The following is a 20760-nucleotide window of genomic DNA, read 5'->3' on the forward strand; positions in this document are numbered from 1 at the left end:
AGCTAGAGCAGCAATAAAGTGATGATGAGCTCAGAATGGCAATGGAAAGTATGAAAATGGGAAATTAATGCTTTTACATTCAGAAACTTTGTTTATAATTGAACTGTGTTACTTTCCAGGTGAATGTCGTTTCCTTGGATTTCTAGGGAACCCATGTCTAATGATTATTACCGCTTCTTGAAAATGGCAACTCATTAAGATCACTATCTTCTGGCAATCTTACCTTATAAGGCATTTTTTCATGTTATGGAGCAGACTGAAAAATAAAGACTTTTTTTTCTGGTTGGATTTGTTAATATAAAATAATAAAGTGAAAGAGTCACATTGAAATATCTTATTTACAAGAAGACACTAGCGATGGGATATAATAAATACATATTTAAAATAGGAAGAATATAATTTACAAAAATGTAGCAGCATTTGAAGATGCAAACAAATTATAGTAGTCATGCAAATTAATATAAATTAGCAAAGCATGAATAAAATTTAAGATTTAGGATATGTTCAGGTTTGTGGCAGAAATGGTTATTAAATACATATTTCTCTATTTGTATGTTTGTTATCAAATGATTGAACATAGGCCGGGGGCGCTGGCTCATGCCTGTAATCCCAGCACTTTGGGAGGCCGAGGCAGATGGATCATGAGGTCAAGAGATTAAGACTGTCCTGGCCAATGTGGTGAAACCCCGTCTCTACTAAAAATACAAAAATTAGCTGGGCGCAGTGGTGCGTACCTGTTTCCCCAGCGACTCGGGAGCCTGAGGCAGGAGAATCACTTGAACCCAGGAGGCAGAAATTTCAGTGAGCTGAGATCACACCACTGCACTCCAGCCTGGCAACAGAGTGAGACTCCATCCCCCAACCTCCACCCACAAAAAAATGTAATGATTGAACATTAGACAGGATTACAGGATTCATTTTACATTTGTTACAGCTCTGGATCTATAAGCTACACATAATTAATGGAGAAAAAGTAAGTATTAATATGTTTTAAAAATATAGATTACTCATATTTTTCGTATTGGCAATGAGGTCATCTACAATATCACATTATCAGTTCTTTAGTATTACAGCTTTATATCTTCTTGAAAAAGAATTCTGAGTACTTTTATTCGGAAATATCACCATGCCTTTTGCACTTAAAGTAAAGCACGTTCACTGTAAATACACACACATACACACACACACTCACATGCTTTTGACAACAGCAGTTAATAGTTCATAAATAATTGAGAAAAAGTCATATCTAATTCATAATATTGTAATTTAAATATAGCATAACACTGGTTCAAAATTTACACAGTATTGTTTTCGTTCAAAATATTACCTAATCATATTACTTTCTTTATGATTTGAAAAATTCTCTGAGCATCAAAATCTACTAAACATATATATAATTTCATTTATTTTCAACATAATTATCTATTTAAGTGGGACTAGAAATTATACTAGTTCATATTTTAAAAAAATAGTGATGTATGTATCAACCTCTCTTAAGGAACTCCTCACATCTGTCAAGACTTGATGACATCCTTAGGGATTCTCAACCAGTCTACAGTTTCTGCATTGTTTTCAGATCCGTAAAATTAAAGAAATCCCAGACTGTGTTCAAGGCTCCACTAGGTGCTAAACATGCCTGCCATGACCACTTGAACCTCTCCCTTCAAATACTATAAGGTACTTGCTTGTCTTGCCAGCATGTTTGTGAAATTGATCGTGTGCAGGCAATTCAATTACTCAATATGTACATACCCATTATCAACTTTGTTTTTTTTTTTTAAGCCCTTCTTTTACAATCTTCACTTTCAATGAACACCCCTAAGGCTTTTACATTATTTTTATATTATTTAATCTTATTAAAATCTAAGATCCTTGGTTAGGAGCTAAAAATCTTCAATAAGGTTTCTGAATTTACCTTTACAAGCATATCTTTAACTGCGCTTATAGGTAGTTGTAAAGGATTAGCAAGTCCTTAGCATGAATTTCTAACCAAAATATATGTATATTTCATAATTTAAAAAATAAATTGAAAGTAGAGATGATTGTGACTATAAATATGCTGCATAAACAATTACATTAAAAATGAGATCAATGGACTCAACATCATGGTTAGCTGAAAATACACAAAAGGAGTTGTTCAGTTAATATTTGATTCCAAGTTCTAAATATTGTATTTCAAATCATCTTCTTTGTAATCTGAGCAATGAATATAGACAAAAGATCAATCTCAGCCAAATTCAGCTAGTAACTAATTAGTGGCCTGCTTGTGAATGAGCAGATGTTTCAAAGCTGTTTGTTAACAAAATTGTACGGTAAGTGAGCACTGTTCTACCAACCATATGATAGATATGATTTCTTTTAGAGCCAATTGAAATATTGTGAAGAATAAGCAATGCAGGAAACATGATGATCTTTACTATCCTAATTCCTCCTCTTGGAAGAAAAGAAAACTCCTCCTTAAAACATCAAGGCCAAACTGACAGATTTGAAAGGTACCCAGGGGACTTGACTTCTGCTCCACATGTGCAGAAATGCAGAAGGAATTTTATCTAAGCTGACAGCTCACATTGACCAAATGGAGTCCAACCAAGAAGAATAAAATACACTGACACTGTCCATCTATGACTGTGGCACTGGTTCAGGTGCTTGTAGAATAAGAAAATATCAGGTTTTCTTAAGAAACTCTAATAACTGGAGGGTAATTGAAGATAATAGCATTTAGCAAGCTTCAGGGAACCTTCCCACACCTGTGTTACCAGACAGTAGAAAATATCTTGATTCTGGATTTTTACCTGGAACAGCTCTATGCTTTATGAAGAAAGGTTTGATTTGACATGCAGAACAGTCTACAAGGCAAAATGTGTTAGACAACTATTTAACATAAGAATAATTTATCTTGGGATTCGCCTAAGGTAGAACACATTATTTTAGAACTACATGAACACACCTTCATAGCAGTTCCATAAAAGTATCTTCTCATTATTATAGATGTCAGCACAAAAACAACAGAATTTTGAAATTCACCTGTTAATTTAATATCATATGACTGTCTGGAAAGTTAAAGAGGACAGATTTTGATGGATTTCAGTTCCTGTCTTCAACCTTCATACCTGCTTATAGGACATGTTTTGGACAAAACAATGGCAACAAAAAAGAGTTCTTATGTATAAGTAATCAAAGGAAAGCACACCATGCTCTCCTTGGGGGGAAAAACAGTCTTACAAGATACTTGAAATGTTTTAAAGTGTTTTCTCACATTTCTAGTGTTTCAACAATATTGATTGTCTAATTATGCTTCACAACTAACTTGGGAGGTAAGGTATGTAAACATTGTTATTCTCATTTTATAAATTAGCCAACTAGAAGTGATGTGAATTATTCAAGGTTTACATTTAGTTGATAGCAGAACAGTGTTGCTCAGGTTGCTATGCTTTGGAGTTATAAGAAAGAACTCCTTCACTAGGAAGTGAGGAATTACAATAGTTAAATTTTAAAATCAAGACATAATGATTCCAACCATAGGTCATCATGTAAAAATCATTTCTGTGTCAGCAAATGTGAACAATAAGTTATTAGTTATTATTGTATATGCTTGCTGGGACATATATATATATACACCAGTAGATTGAGAAATCCCTAGTTATTTTCTCGATATCATTGAAGAGTACATGCTTTTAATCATAGCTAACACAGAACTATGTTCATATTCAGGCTTGATTTGTAACTAATCATTGTCACATAAAAGATCATGATTTAAATTTCACTTAGAATCTTACAAAAATATGTTATGGTTAGCAAGAAATAACAGCAAACTATACTTTACCCCAAAGTCTTGTGTCATTCACAAGACTTTTCATGTGGTAGGACCTAACCTGAGTCTTTTAGTTTGCATGTAATCACAGGCTCTGAAAGAATGCCAAATGCTGTTCTTATTTACTAAAGCTGTGAAGAATTACTGAGTCTGAACCACAGCAAACAATGCCCATGCTTTTTGGAATACAGACGAAAACGACACTATTCTTACATTCTAGAAATTTCCATTTTCTGATAACACACGTACAAAAATAATTACAGCATAATAAGACGTGTTCTTACAGACATGAGCCATTGTTTACACAGACAGTAAAAGTGAGCAAGTATAGCCATTCATGAGCTACTACCCAGAAGAAAAGATCTCCGTCTTTGACCTTAAAAAGTAACAAGAGTTTTGCCAGGCAGCAGAGAGACAATGTGAACAAACACATAAAGACATAAAATAGGCCTGGCATGGTGACGGGCATGTGGATCACCTGAGGTCGGGAGTTCGAGACCAGCCCGACCCACATGGAGAGATCCTGTCTCTACTAAAAATACAAAATTAGCTGGGCATGGTAGCACACACCTGTAATCCCAGTTACTCAGGAGGCTGAGGCAGGAGAATTGCTTGAACTCAGAAGGTTGAGGTTGCATTGAGCCGAGATTGTGCCATTGCACTCCAGCCTGGGCCACAAGAGCGAAACTCTCAAAAGAAAAAAAAAGACATAAAATATAGGGGCTTTTTTTCCAGAAAATAGAAATCGCTGTATGTCAGTAGAGCACAGAACATAAGCCAAAAGTAGGGAGTCTAGAGGTGTAAACAGGAGTTAACAATTTTGAAAAGACTGTGCTAATTTAAAATGTTTACAGATTTTCATAGAGATTTAGAAATTTTTTTAAAGATTAACTTTAATCGTAATTTTTGGGAAAATTGAAATGATCAAACTGAGTTTTATCAAATTATGTGTATCAGTGAGGAAACAGAGACTCAAGGAAGTTTAAGTAATTCCCTTGGAAGCTGAGATTGAAATGTACTCCTAAACGATGCTATCATACGCCCCTTCCCTATTTGAGATATTATAAAAAGGATATGTTGAGGTCATAAATTAAGAATAGCAAGAGGAATGGATATAGAATTGTGAAATTTGTCTGGATCAATTAAACACAGTAGATGCAGAAGGAACTATTTAGTGTGAAACTGATGCCAAGAATAAATAGAAGGTGTTTAATCAAGACGGATTACATAAGAAAATGATCAGTGTGAGGAATATTTTATTCAGGTACATGTTGCTTAGTCATGTAGGTAGAGATGCTAAATGAGCACTGAAATAACTGGAAGGTGAAACAGACGTATATGTTGATAATGTTAGGCATAGTATAATAAACTCAGATGTCATAAGGCTTGAGACCAAAGAAGTTCTTAAAAGATTGGATGATGAAAGAAAAGAAGGGGACTAGAGATGGACTCTATTAGTTTTCTAGGGCTGCTGTAACAAAGTACTACAAACAGAATGGCTTAAACAGCAGAAATTTATTGTTGCACAGTTCTGGAGGCTGGAAATTCACATATACAGGGGAAAATACACACGCACGCACACACACACACACACACACACATATGAAACTAGCTAGCTCTTAAAATTATGTAAGCCAATTCCTTAAAATTAATCTTTGTTCTTTTTGAAGTTGAACAGCAGGCTGAAAATTCCAGCAGGAGTTTATGTTGCAGCCTTGAGTCTAAATGCAATGTGGAGGCTGAACTCTCTCCTCTTCAAAGAACCCCAGAGTTTTCCCTTAAGGCCTTCAACTGATTGTATGAGGCCCACAGACATTATGGAGGGTAATCTGCTTCCATTCGAAGTCTGCAAACGTAAATGTTAATCACATCTAAAAAAGAACATCTCCACAACAACATCTTGACTGGTGCTTCACCAAGCAACTAGGCACTATAGCTTAGCCAGGCTGACCCACAGAATTACATCTCACAACAGAGAACAACAAAACAGAAGGAATAGGCAGAAGATGATTTTGTTAAAAAAAAAAAAAAAAAAAGACTGAGAAGTATGAGTTATAATTATAAAAGGTAATGAGAGAGTCACAGGGTGGAAGCCCAAGGAACCAAGATATAAGGATTTTTTTAGTCAACTATAGAAGTATAGAAAGAAATTTTAGATTTTTAAAAAAGAAATCTGGATTTTTTAAAAACGTTCATTATCTAAAGAAAGTATTGTTCTTGAAACTTCAAAATAATGGCATAAAATCTAGATAGGAATGAATAAAAAAGAAAATTTTGTTTCCTGCAGTATGACTAAACAAATAACCTGAATAAATATGGTAAAAGCAATAAAAAAAAAAGTTAAAATGTATTAAAACAAGTCATACTAAACCTTTTGTGGAACTAAGAAAAAAATTAAAATACATATTCAGAGGCCTTAAAACCAAGTAAAATAAGTTCAGATAAAGAAGCTTGTCCTAAGGTGGGCTTTTGACCTTGGGGTTCTTACAAATTCTAGTTACTAATGAACTCTTATTAATGATGTCACACGACAGAGAGACAAAGCTGAGTGTAAAATTTAACAGGAGATTCCATGCAACACAGTGTTTCCGAAATATGAACTAGAAACGAACTAAACATACAGTGATATAGTTTGGTTTTGTACCCCCGCACAAATCTCACTTTGTAGCTCCCGTAATTCCCACATGTTGTGGGAGGGACCCTGTGGGAGATGACTGAATCATGGGTGCAGGTCTTTACAGCGCTGTTCTCATGAGAGTGAGTGTGTCTCACAATATCTGAAGGCTTTAAAAATGGGAGCTTCTCTGCACAAGCTCTCTCTTTGCCTGCTACCATCCATGTAAGATGTGAATTGCTCCTCCTTGCCTTCTGCTATGATTGTGAGGTCTCCCCAGTCACGAAGAACTGTAAGTCCAATAAACCTCTTTCTTTTGTAAATTGCTCAGTCTTGGATATGTCTTTATCAGCAGCATGAAAATGGACAAATACATATAGGACAAAGATAATGACTACTTTGACCCTGGCTCTGGGGAAAAAGGAAATAAGGAAAAAGAAAGTGTCCATTGAAATCTGAATGCCTAATCTGAATTTCTAAGGAAACATTGTGTTTGGCCTATTATGTAGCCTAAAACTCCTTAAGGTGAAAAAGGGATCGGAGATTTTGGATGCCCTCAAGTATTTGGCAGATTCAAATACAAATCTGTTTTGGAGAAGACTACATTTTTAACCCAGTCATCAAAGAATTGCCACAAATGAAATTCCAAGGAATTTGAGACCACAAAATATAACTCTGAAATACACAGGAATAGAATGCAGAATGAACAAGAGGCAGCAGTAACTGCAAGAAAGAGAAACAAACCAACAAAGACCTTAAATATTGAAATAAGTACAAAATAGAAAATAATTACATTTAATGTGTCAAAAATGTAAAAACAAATTATAAAAAATAAAACATAAGAAATTCTAAAAGCAGCCAAGAACAAAGGAAGCTCTCCCTCAATCAAATGCCAATTTAACTGATGTTCTGATGTTTTTCTTAACAGCAACCATGGAATCCAGAAGATAGTTGATTAATATCTTTCAATGAACTGAGAAGAAAAACTGCCAATCTCAAATTATTTTTCCATTATGAATATCTTTCCAAAAAAGGCCAAAATATGCATTTTTAGATACAATAACTGACAGATTTTTATGCCAACAGAACTTTATGGATGAGATTGTTAATTAGTGTACTTCAGGTAGGAAAAATATAATTTCACAATTAATATTCAAGATGGAATAGCAAGTACAGAATTTTGTAACTACTTGCAAATTTAAACTAATATTGATTATTTAACCCATAAGTATAATATCAAATTTGTGGTATTAAAAACAAAATTTGTGGTATTAAAAACAAACAAGATAAATCCAAAATATGCAACAACAAGAGTATATAAATCAGGTGCAAGGAGATACAAGTTAAGGTGTTTTTGCATCTTTATATTGCTTGAAATTTAAACTGTTAACTTTGGACTTTACTAAGTTATGTATGTTAAAACATTCAGAAAAGTAATAAAATGCCACAGAATATATATGTAGCAAAAATGCAACAGAGAAAACACCATAATAAATTCAAAGGAGTTAGTATATAAGAAAGCAAAGAAAAACTTTCATTTAAAAAAAATGTGAATTTGAAGAGACAGATAAAATTAAGTTGCCAGAGGGGTTTTTTTTTTTTAAATGGAAGATAGTATACTTAGAAATGTAGGAAATGAAACGACCTTGCTATCATGACTCATCAACAGTTATTCCACAAGTGTTCATTGCATCCTAAGCATGTGCTTAGGATTACCAGCCACCTTGCTAGACACTACATACAACACTGATCGAATGACAGTTCTTGTCCTAAAGGCATTTACAATGGGAGCATCTCATTAAGGATTTGGCCTTTTTAATGAGTTTGGAAAGTATCCTAGCAACAGGTAGGTATCAGAGAGTTTTAAGCAAGGGGATGACATAATTAAATTTGTATTGTAGGAATTCACTCTGAATTTAGGACAGATAATATATAATAGATTCCCAAGAATTAAGAAGCTTTGTGCCCAAGAAAGAAATGCTGATTACCTGAATGAGGTACTCACTGAGCATTGAAAAAAATGGACAGATTTAAGTTTGAATATATAATAATTAATATGTAGATTTTTGAGATGGAGTCTTGCTCTTGTCGCCCAGGTTGGAGTGCAATGGCACGATCTCAACTCACTGCAACCTCTGCCTCCCAGGTTCAAGCAATTTTCCTGCCTCAGCCTCCCAAGTAGCTGGGATTACACGTACCCACCACCATGTCTGGCTAATTTTTCTATTTTTAGTAGAGATGGGGTTTTACCATGTTGGTCAGGCTGATCTCAAACTCTTGACATCGTGATCCACCTGCCTCAGCCTCCCAAAGTGCTGGGATTACAGGCGTAAGCCACCATGCTGAGCTGATTTTTAATATTTTTATTATCAATAAGAAAACTGCAATACTCCACTGAGTGGGTATTATATAAGAAAGTAACTGCAGTATAATGGAATTCATCGTCATATATGCAATTATGAGTTTATATGAGTTTACAACACAGGCTCAGAAATAAAATGTGCTTGTAAGCTTCAAATATAGTAAGTTTAAACAGGATCATCATGACGGTGCAAGTAAATTCCCCAAATATTTTCCTAATGGCATCCTGCCCAATGAATGATGCAACTTATAAAATAATAATTATGGAGGTATTTGCAGGAAATGATGTTCTATGAATACACAAACTTTTTTTTTTTTAGTTTGAGTTCACTTTTGACTTTTAACTTTGGAATAACGATAGGAAAAGTTAAAACTTTCAAGTATTCAGAGTGTTATAAGTTTTCTGCTTTAGAACATTTTTTTGAAATGCTTTATCTGAAGCTGCAGTTAATGATGTCCTCAGCTCTGCAAATTAAGCCGATACTCTGACATCAATGAAAAGAGGCATTGAGAGAGAGGGAAATGTGCGGATATTGAATCTCAAGGACTATCAACCTTTTTTTGCCTCAATGTTTCATCTCCAGAGTTTCATATTTTGAAGAGTCGGCCCAAAATTCGAAAGGATAGATCAAGGGGATATTGCCTGTGTGACTCAAGAGTGTGGTACCCGAGCTTCCTTGACTCTCATCATAAAAATCCCCTGAAGCTGGGAAGCCAGTCTCTCTTTTTTTTTTTTTTTTTTTGAACTTACTTTTGCCAAAAGCTCTAGTTAAAAGTACATGGGGAAACTAATATGGATAATTAAATTATTAATTATGCATTCATAATTAAAGAAAAATTATCAAACAAAATAATCAAAGAATAGAACAAAAGATTCGATATTTGTCTAAATTAATGCTGTCTTATAAAACTAAAACTCATTGGTATTCATTTTTACCATCCTGAAAGAAACAATCAGAGCTGTGTTAAGGGAAACTAAATTCTACTATATGTGTTCATTTAAATACTTCCCCAAATTCCTTTTTTTTAAAAATCATGATCCTTTTTAAAAGAAAAAATCATGTCTTTCTCAGATATTTGTCTGCCAATTCATTATCGGTGTTCCCAAATATGATTTTATTTTTTTCTGGATTGTCTGATAAAAGTTAAGACTCTCAGTGCTTTACAGGTCTTCCATGGATAGGCTTTTACAAGTTACCATTGGACAAATGGAAAAAGCCATGACAACCTGATTAATTGTAAAATCCTGGTTAGGTTGAAATTTGATAAACAGAGCCCAATTATTGTACTTTGGAAGAAAATTATAAAAATATCAGAGATTTGGCTGAAAACCAGAATTTCTAAGTTATAGTTTTTATCTGTCAAGAAATAGTACAGTTTCTACCTTCAATTTCTACACAGACTTCTCCATCTAGTAAGACTTTAAATTTATAATGTTATCATTTATGAAAGATAAGAATTGACAGATCAGTCAAGTGTAGTGGCTCATGCCTGTAATCCCAGCACTTTGGGAGGCGGAGGCGGGTGGATCACCTGAGGTCTGGAATTTGAGACTAGCCCGGCCAATGTAGTGAAACCAGGTCTCTACTAATGACGCAAAAATTAGGTGGGTGCAGAGGTCTATGTCTGTAAGTAACCCCAGCTACTCAGGAGGCTGTGCCACTGTACTCCAGCCTGGGTAAGAGTGAAACTACCCCTCAAAAAAAAAAAAATTGCGACAGATCATATAATACACTATTTTTTTTTCCTTTACCATACTTACTAATGGTAACTGGAGAAAAATGTGTTTCCATTTTACTTTGCTTATATTGAAATTCCACTTGATAACTTGATAAAACCTCAGAATCTCCAAATTGATCATTTGCTGAATAGATTTTAACAAATAGGTCATCATTATGTGTTTCATTAATTTCCACTCTCAATACATCTGATGCTAATTTTTTGAAAGTTTCAGTCATGCTTTATGCTTTTATTATACATTATAGAGCATAAGAAATGTGAAAAGCACATTTCCCAAGCTTTGTGAGAACCCCAAATGGGAAGCCTAAATACATACTGCAGTTATTGAAAAATTCAAATGAAGGTGCATGATTAGGCCGGAGTCATATTATTTTAAGCTACTAATTATTAAAAAAAGAAAAATGGCCAGGCTCAGTGGCTTATGCCTGTAATCCCAGCACTTTGGGAGGTCGAGGTGGATGGATCATGAGGTCAGGAGATCAAGACAAGCCTGACTAACATGGTGAAACCTCGTCTCTACTAAAAATACAAAAATGAGCCAGGCATGGTGGCGCATGCCTGTAATCCCAGATACTCAGGAGTCTGAGGCAGGAGAATCACTTGAACCCAGGAGGCAGAGGTTGCAGTGAGCCAAGATCTCACCATTGCACTCCAGCCTGGGCAACAGAGTGAGACTCCATCTCAAAAAAAAAAAAGAAAAGACTTAATTGGGAGGTAATGTTTGAGCACATAATTTAAAGCTAAGCTAGAAAAATCAAATAAAATGGAAAATCAAGTAACCTGAAGACAAACTAAGAATGAAGAAGGGGCATACAAAGAAAAGAAAGTAATATCAGTAAAGGAGAGTCAGAGAGACATAGGAGGTGTGAGGGACATAGGTTCAGGAGAAAACTAAGAAATATAATTGGAAGAGTATATTTGTTAATATTTTGGAGAGAAACGAATGCTAGTCTGTGAACTTTAGATTATCCCTACAGTCACAGAGTAGATCTCAAAGAGTTTTAAACAGAGAAGTGACAGGACCAAACATATGTTAGAAATAGATAAAACTAGGTAACTGTCTTGGAAGATTAATGGATGGAAAAAAAAAACTGGCAATATTGCCTTCAGAAAAGGTGATTCTGAAATTTGAAATTGTATCTGACAAGCAGAGATCTTGTACCCCTGCTTGTATCTCTTCTTTTGAAAAGTGTCTGTTCATGTCCTTTGCCCAATTTTTAATGTTTTTTTCTTTTTTTTGCATGTTTATTTGTTGAAGTTGCTTATAGATTCTGGATATTAGTCCTTCGTTGGATACACAGTTTGTAAATATATTAACCCATTCTGTAGGTTGTCTTTTTACTCTGCTGATAGTTTCTTTTGCTGTGTAGAAGTACTTTCATTAAATTAAGTCCCACTTGTCTATTTTTATTTTTGTTGCAATTGCTTTTGAGGACTTAGTCATAAATTCTGTGTCTAGGCTGATACCCAGAAGGATACTTCCTAGGTTTTCTTTTAGGATTTTTATAGTTTGAAGTCTTACATTTAAGTTTTAATCAATCTTGATGTAATTTTTTTTTTAATAAGGTATCATTCTGTCACCCCTGCTGGAGCGCAGTGGCATGATCATGCTCAATGCAACCTCTAACTCCTGGGCTCAAGTGGTCCTCCCACCTCAGCCTCCAGAGTAGCTGGGGATTTTATAGGTATACAACACCACACCTGGCTCATTTTTATATTATTTGTAGAGATGGAATTTCATGATGTTGCTCAGGCTGGTTTGAAACTACTGGTCTCAAGTGATCCTCGTGCCTTGGCCTCCCAAAGTGCTGGGATTATAGCTGTGAACCACCATGACAAGTTAATTTTTGTACATGGTGAAAGGTCTGAGTGTAGTTTCATTCTTCTGCCTATGGTTAGCCAGTTTTCCTAGCACCATTTTTTGAAAATAGGAAATCCATTTACCACTGCTTCTTTTTGTCAACCTTCTCAAAGATCTGTTGCTTACAGATGTGTGCGTGTGTGTGTTCTGGGTTCTCTGTTGATATGGTTAAGATTTGTGTCCCCACCCAAATCTCATCTTGAATTGTAACTCCCATCAAACCCACATTTCAAGGGTGAGACCAGGTGGAGATAATTGGCTCATGGGGATGTTTTTTTCCCATGCTGTTCTCTTGATAGTGATTAAGTTCTCACTAAGTTCCCATGAGATCTGATGGTTTTGTAAGGAGCTCTTTACCCTTTGCTTTGCACTTCTTTCTGCTGCCTTGTGAAGAAGGTGACTTATGCCATGATTGTAAGTTTCCTGAGGCCTCTGTAGCCATGCAGAACTGTGAGTCAATTAAACCAGTTTCCTTTATAAATTACTCAGTCTTGGGAAGTTCTCTTTCACAGTATGAAATTAGACTAATACAGCAAATTCATATCACAGAGAGTGGGGTGCTGCTATAAAGATAAAATGTGGAAGTGACTTTGGAACTAGGTAGAAAGAGGTTGGAACAGTTTGGAGGTCTCAGAAGACAGGAAAATGCGGGAAAGTTTGGAACTTCCTAGAGGCTTGTTTAATGACTTTGACCAAAATGCCGATAATTATATGGGCATTGAAGTCCAGACTGAGGTGGTCTCAGATGGAGATGAGAAACTTGTTAGGAGCTAGAATAATGGTGACTTTTGCTATGTTTTAGCAAAGAGACTGATGGCATTGTGCCCCTGCCCTAGAAATCTGTGAAACTTTGACCTTGAGAGCAGTGATTTAGGGTATCTGACCGAAGAATTTTCTAATCAGCAAAACATTCAAGAGGTGCCTTGGGTGCTCTTAAAAGCATTCAGTTTTATGCATTCACAAACAGACTATCTGGAATTTTAAACAAAAGGGAAGCAGAGCATAAATGTTTGGAAAATTTGCAGCCTGAACAGTACAATAGAAAAAGAAAAATCCATTTTCTAAGGAGAAATTCAAGCCAGCTGAAGAAATGTGCATAAGTAACAAGGAACCGAAAGTAACAAGGAACCAAGACTATGGAGAAAATGCCTCCAGGCATCTCAGAGATCTTCATGGCAGCCCCTCCCATCACAGGCCCAGAAGCTGAGGAAAAAAATGGTTTCATGCTGTGGGCCCAGAGCCTTGCTGCTTTGTGCAGTCTGGTATGCAGTGACTTATTGCCCTGCATACCAGCTGTGGCTAAAAGGGCCCAGTGTACAGCTCAGGCCATTGTTTCAGAGGGTGCAAGCCCCAAGCCTTGGTAACTTAAAAGTGATGTTGGGCCTGCAGGTGCACAGAATTCAAGAACTGAGGATTTGAAACGCCCACCTAGATTTCAAAGAACGTCTGATAGGGTATGACAGAAGTGAAATGTGGGGTTGGTTCTCACACACAGAGTCCCCACTGCAGCACTGCCTGGTGGAGCTGTGAGAAGAGGACCACTATCCTTCAGACCCCAGAATGGCAGATCCACCAACACCTTGCACAATGCTCTTGGGAAAGCCACAGACACAACACCCATGAAAGCAGCCAGAAGAAGGGATATACTCTGCAAAGCAACATGGTGGAGGTCCCTAAGGCTGTGAGAGCCCACCTCTTGCATCAGCATGACCTGGATATAAGACATAAAGGAGATCAATTCAAAACTTTAAGATTTGACTGTCCTGTTGGATTTTGGACTTGCATGGGGCCTGCAGTACCCTTTTTTAGACCAATTTCTCCCATTTGAAACTGATGCATTTACCAAATGCCTTTACTTTCATGGTATCTAGGAAGTAACTAATGTGCTTTTGATTTTACAGCCTTACAGACAGAAGGGACTTGCCTTGTCCCAGATGAGATTTTGTACTTGGACTTTTGGGTTAATGCTGGAATGAATTAAGACTTTCTTGACCTGCAACAAAAGGTGCATGCATGGCCTTGCCAGATATCACTGTTAAGGTGAGGGCATTGACTGGAAAAGAAAGGGACCCTGCAATTTGGAATGGAGATTTGTGAGAGGACTCCAATGAAGGTGAAGATACTGCATTTGTAAACTCTGATGAACCTTTTTTTTTGGCCAGAAAAAGCAGCTTCCCTATCAACATCCCTTTCCCGACCCATGCTGTCATCAGCCTTTCCACCTTTGTCTGAGGAGATAAACCCTGTGCTGCCTGAGGCAACACAGATGGCCACCCCTGAGGCAGTTGCCAGGCAAGATAATGTTGATTCTCCTCAGGAGCCACCCCCAACACCCCTTTTTGCTTCTAGGCCTATAACTAGACTAAAGTCCTGGCGGATCCCTAGAGGTGAGGTTGAGAGTGTCCCATAAGGAGGTGCACTACACTCAAAAATAACTAGCTGAGTTTTCTTATTTATATATAAGCAGAAATCTGGAGAACATGCATGGGAATAGATATTAAGGGTATGAGACAATGGTGAAAGAAACATAGAGTTGTATCAGGCTGAATTTATTAATTTGGACCCACTAAGTAGTAACTCTGCATTTAATGTTGCAGCTCAGGAAGTTAAAAAGTATATTAATAGATTATTTGCTTGTTTAGCAGAAATATGGACTAAAAGATGGCCCACTGTGAGTGAGCTGGAAATGCCTGAACTTTCTTGGTTTTATGTAGAGGAAGGAATCCAAAGGCTTAGGGAGATTGATTAGGTGGAGTAGATTAGTCACTTTAGACCTACTCATCCCAGCTGGGAGGGTCCAGGAGATACACCCTTGACCAGTGCCTTGTGAAATATATTTGTGAGGGCACCACCTGCATCTTTTAAGGGCCCTGTAATTGTTCTTCTCTGTATGTCAGATCTAATAGTGGGAACTGCAGTCATTCAACTACAAAATTTAAATACAATGGAAAAATAGGGTCCTGAGGTGGCAGGGACCAAGTGGCAACACTCAACCATCAAAGGTAAGGTGGGCATACCAACAGCAATTGACAGCAGAGGTAAAGCAGCAATCAGAATAGTCTGACTTGTGTAGAGCTCTGGCACTGGCTAATAAATCACTGTGTTCCTAGAAGTGAAAATGATAGGAAGCCTACTGCATTCCTACTTGATTTATATAAGCAGAAAACTTCTAGGTCGAATGGAAAAAAGACCAATTTGAAACATAAAAACAGAGAATCATGGCCCCTCAATAAATGTCCAGACTTGAGCCAGTTTACAGACCCAGAACCCCTTGAATAAAGAGGAGGCTGAATCCCCTTGAGGAAGGACCCCAATACACTACCAACAATGTATGCTGTTAATCTTTCTCCCATCCTTCCCCAAGAAGACCTCTGGCCTTTTATCAGGGTAACTGTGTATTGGAAAATGAGAAATGATCAGACATTTCAGGGACTACTGGACACTGGCTCTGAGGTGACGTTTATTCCGAGGGACCCAAAACATCACTGTGGTCCTCCAGTTAAAGTAGAAGCTTACAGAGGACATGTAATTAATGGAGTTTTCGCTCAGGTCTGACTTACATTAGTTCCTTGAACTCATCCTGTGGTCATTTCCCTAGTGCCAGAATATATAATTGGCATAGACATACTTAGCAGATGGTAGAACCTCCACATTGGCTTCCTGACTGGTAGGTGAGGACTATTATGGTGGCAAAGGTCAAATGGAGGACATTACTGCCTCTACCTAGAAAAATAGTAAATAAAAAACAATGTTGCATCCCTGGAGAGACTGCAGAGATTAGTGACACTATCAACGAATTGGGTGGTTATTCCCACGACATCCCCGCTCAACTCTCCCATATGGCCTGTGCAGAAGACATATGGATCTCAGAAAATGAAAATGGATTATTGTAAGTTTACAAGTAGTGACTCCAATTGCAGCTGCTGTAGCAGATATGGTTTCATTGCTTGAGCAAATTAACACACATCTCCTGGTACCTGGCATGCAGCCACTGACTTGGCAAATGCCCTTTTCTCCAATCCTATCTACAAGGCTCACCAGAAGCAATTTGCCTTCAGTTGGCAAGGCCAGGAATATACCTTTACTGTCCTACCTCAGGGGTACATCAACTATCTGGATTTGTGTCACAGTCCTATTTGGAGAGACCTTGATCACTTTTTGCTTCCACAAGATATCACACTGGTTCATTACATTGATGACATTATGCTGATTGGATTCAGTGAGCAAGTAGTAGCAAAAACACTGGGTGTGATGGTGAGACATTTGTATGCAGGACAATGGGAAATAAATCTGACTAAAATTCAGGGACCCTCTACCTCAGTAAAATTTCTAGGGGTCCAGTGGTGTGGGGCCAGTTGAGATATTCTTTCTAAGTTGAATAAGTTGCTGCATTTGGCCCCTCATACAACCAAGAAAGACACGCAATAAATAGTGGGCCTATTTGGATTTTGGAGCCAACACATGTCTCATTTGAGTGTGTTACTCTGGCCCATTTATTGAATGACCTAAAAGACTGCCAGTTTTGAGTGGGGTCCAGAATGGAAGGCTCTGCCACACGTCCAGGCTGCTGTGTAAGATTTTCTGCCACTTGAACCATATTACCCAGCAGATCCAATCGTGCTTGAGGTGTCAGTGGCAGATAGGGATGTTGTTTGGAGTCTTTAGCAGGCTTCCCGAGGTGCTCAAGAGCAGAGGCCTCTAGGATTTTGGAGCAAGGCCCTGTCATCTTCCGCAGATAACCACTTTCCTTTTGAGAGACAGCTCTTTGCCTGTACCTGGGCTTTAGTGGAAACTGAATGTTTGACCATGGGTCATCAAGTCACCATGTGACCTAAATTGCCTATCATGAACTGGGTGCTTTCTGAACCATCTAGCCATAAAACGGGTCATGCACAGCAGCATTCCATCATCAAATGGAAGTAGTATATACATGACCAAGCTCGAGCAGGTCGTGAAGGCACAAGTAAGTTACATGATGAAGTGACTCAAATGCCCATTGTCTCAACTCCTGCCACTCTGCTTTTTTTCCCCCAGCTTGCATCGATGGCCTCATGGGAAGTTCCCTATGATCAGTTGACAGCAGAAGAGAAGACTAGGACCTGGTTCATAGATAGTTCTGCATAATATGTGGGCACCACCCCAAAGTGTACAGCTGCAGCACTGCAGCCCCTTTCTACGAAATCCCTGAAGGACACAGGTGAAAGGAAATCTTCTCAGTGGGCAGAACTTCAAGCAGTGCATCTGGTTGTGTACTTTGCATGGAAGAACAAATAGCCAGATGTGTGATTATAGACAGATTCATGGGCTGTATGGTTAGGGACGTGGAAGAAGCATGATTGGAAAATTGGTGACAAAGAAATTTGGGGAAGAGGTATGTGGATGGACCTCTATAAGTGGTCAAAAACTGTGAAGATATTTGTATCCCATGTGAGTTCTCACCAATAGGTGACCTCAGCAGAAGAAGATTTTAATAATCAAGTGAATAGAATGACCCATTCTGTGGACACCACTCAGCCTCTTTCCCCATCCATCCCTAACATCACCCAATGGGCCCATGAATGAAGTGGCCATGGTGGCAGGGATGAAAATTATGCATGGGCTCAGCAACATGGACTTCCATTCACCAAAGGTGACCAGGCTGTGGTCACTGCTGAGTGTCCAATTTCCCAGCAGCAGAGACCAACACAGAATCTTGATATGGCACAATTCCTCAAGCTGATCAGCCAGCTACTTGGTGGCAGGTTGATTATATTGGACCTCTTCCATCATAAAAAGAGCAGAGGTTTGTCCTCACTGGAATAGACACTCCAGATATGGGTTTACCTCTCCTGCATGCCATGCTTCTGCCAAAACTACCATCTATGACTCATGGAATGCATTATCCACTGTCATGGTACTCCACACAGCACTGCTTCTGACCAAGGCACTCACTTTATGGCTAAAGAAGTGCAGCAGTGGGCTCATGCTCATGGAATTCACTGGTCTTACCATGTTCCCCATCATCCTGAAACAGATGGATTGATAGAACTATGGAATGGCATTTTGAAGTCATAATTACAATGCCAACTAGGTGACAACACTTTGCATGACTGGGACAAAGTTCTCCAGAAGACTGTGTATGCTCTGAATCAGTGTCCGATGTATGGTACTGTTTCTCCTGTAGCCAGGATTCTTGGGTCCAGGAATCAAGGTGTGGAAGTGGAAGTGGAACCACTCACCATCACCCCTAGTGATCCGCCAGCAAGAGTTTTGCTTCCTGTTCCTATGACATTATGTTCCGCTGGCCTAGAGCTCTTAGTTTCAGAGAGAAAAACACTGCCACCAGGTGACACAATAAATTCATTAAACTGGAAGATTGCCACCTGGACATTCTGGATTCCTCCTACCTTTAAGTCAAGAGGCTAAGAAGGGAGTTACAGAGTCAGATGGGATGATTGACCCAGACTATCAAGATAAAATCACTCTACTATTCCACAATAGAGGCAAGAAAGAGTATGCATGGAATATAGATGATCCATTAAGGACATCTCTTTGTATTACCATGACCTGTGATTGAAGTCAATGAAAAACTACAACAGCTCAATCCAGGCAGGACTCAATCCAGGCAGAAACGAGGACTGTAATTTTTACGAGTGTTTCCTTTCTTTTGTTAAAAACATATTTGTGCATGTGTATGCTTGTACTACAAAAGTATCTTAATTTTCTTCCTTTCTTCTTTATTATGTGACATAAGATTTGTTGACTTCATATCAACATTTAAGTATTGTTAACTTTGTATAATAGTATTTGAGTTGGGGATTGGTATGTTTCTAGTTGTATGAAGGATAGTTGTATTATGTTAGGTGTAATTATGGCCTTATTATTTTCTTTATTTGAAGATCATATATGATCTCAGGAGATGTGTATGGGTTCCAGTTAGCAAGGGGTGGACTTCTGATGTTTAATACTGGGTGTCAACTGGATTGAAGGATGCAAAGTATTGATCCTGGGTGTGTCTGTGAGTTTGTTGTCAAAGGTGATTAACATTTGAGTCAGTGGACTAAGAAAGGCAGACCCATCCTTAATCTGGGTGGGCACCATCTAATCAGCTGCCAGCATGACTAGGATATACAGTAGGTGAGAAATGTGACTAGACTAGATTGGCCTAGACTCCCAGCCTATATCTTCCTCCTGTGCTAGATGCTTGCTGCCCTCGAACATGAGACTCCAAGTTCTTCAGTTTTGGTACTGAGACTGCCTTTCCTTGCTTCTCAGCTTGCAGACCACCTATTGTGGGGCCTTGTGGTTGTGTGAGTTAATACTTAATAAACTCCCCTATATAATATACCTTATTAGTTCTGTCCCTCTAGAAAACCCTGACTAGGCTGGGCATGGTGACTCATCTGTAATCCCAACACTTTGTTAGGCCGAGGCAGGTGAATCACCTGAGGTTAGGAGTTCAAGACCAGTAAGACCAATATGGTGAAACCCTGTCTCTACTAAAAATACAAAAAATTAGCTGGGCATGGTGGTATGTACCTGTAGTCCCTCTACTTGGGAGGCTGAGACAGGAGAACTGCTTGAACCTGGGAATTGGAGGTTGCAGTGAGCCAAGATTGTGCCACTGCACTCCAGCCTGAGCAACAGAGTCAGACTCTGTCTCAAAATAATAATAATAAAAATAATTTTTTAAAAAAAGAGAACCCTAATACACTAGGTCCTTTGTCTATGTATGTGTTTTGTGGGAATTATTGTTCCTTCATTTCTATGTTTAGAACATCATTAAGCAGTTCTTGTAAGGTCAGTCTATTGCTAACAAATTCTATTAGCTATTGCTTGTCTAGGAAATATTTCATTTCACCATCACTTATTTATAAAGCTTAGTTTGGTGGATGTGAAATTCTTGGTTAGAATTTCTTTTCCTTAAGAATGATAAAAAAAAAAAAAGGTTCCCATCTCTTCTACCCTGTAAGGTTTCTGTTGAGATGTCTGCTGTTAGCCTGATCAGTTTCTCTTCATAGATAGTATGGCCCTTTTCTCTAGATGCTTTTAAGATTTTTTTTCTCACACTGACCTTGTAAAGACCGATTACTGTGTGCAGTGGGGATTGTTACCTTATATAATATGTTACAGGGGTTATCGGAATTTTTTTATATTTGCATGTTGACCTCTTTAGGAAGACAGGTGGAAATTTTCATGGATTATCTTCTCTAATGTTTTCCAAGATGCTTACTTTCTCTTATCCTATCTTAGGAATGCCAGTTCATCACGAGTTTTGTTGGTTTATATAATTGCAGCTATTTTGGAGGTTTTGTTCATTATTTTAATTTTCTTTTATTTTCTCTGACTGGGTTGATTTGAAGGAACAGTCTTCACACTCTGAAATCCCTCTGT

Source organism: Macaca mulatta, chromosome 13 (genome assembly GCF_049350105.2).
Source record: "Macaca mulatta isolate MMU2019108-1 chromosome 13, T2T-MMU8v2.0, whole genome shotgun sequence".
Classification (NCBI taxonomy): Eukaryota; Metazoa; Chordata; class Mammalia; order Primates; family Cercopithecidae; genus Macaca; species Macaca mulatta.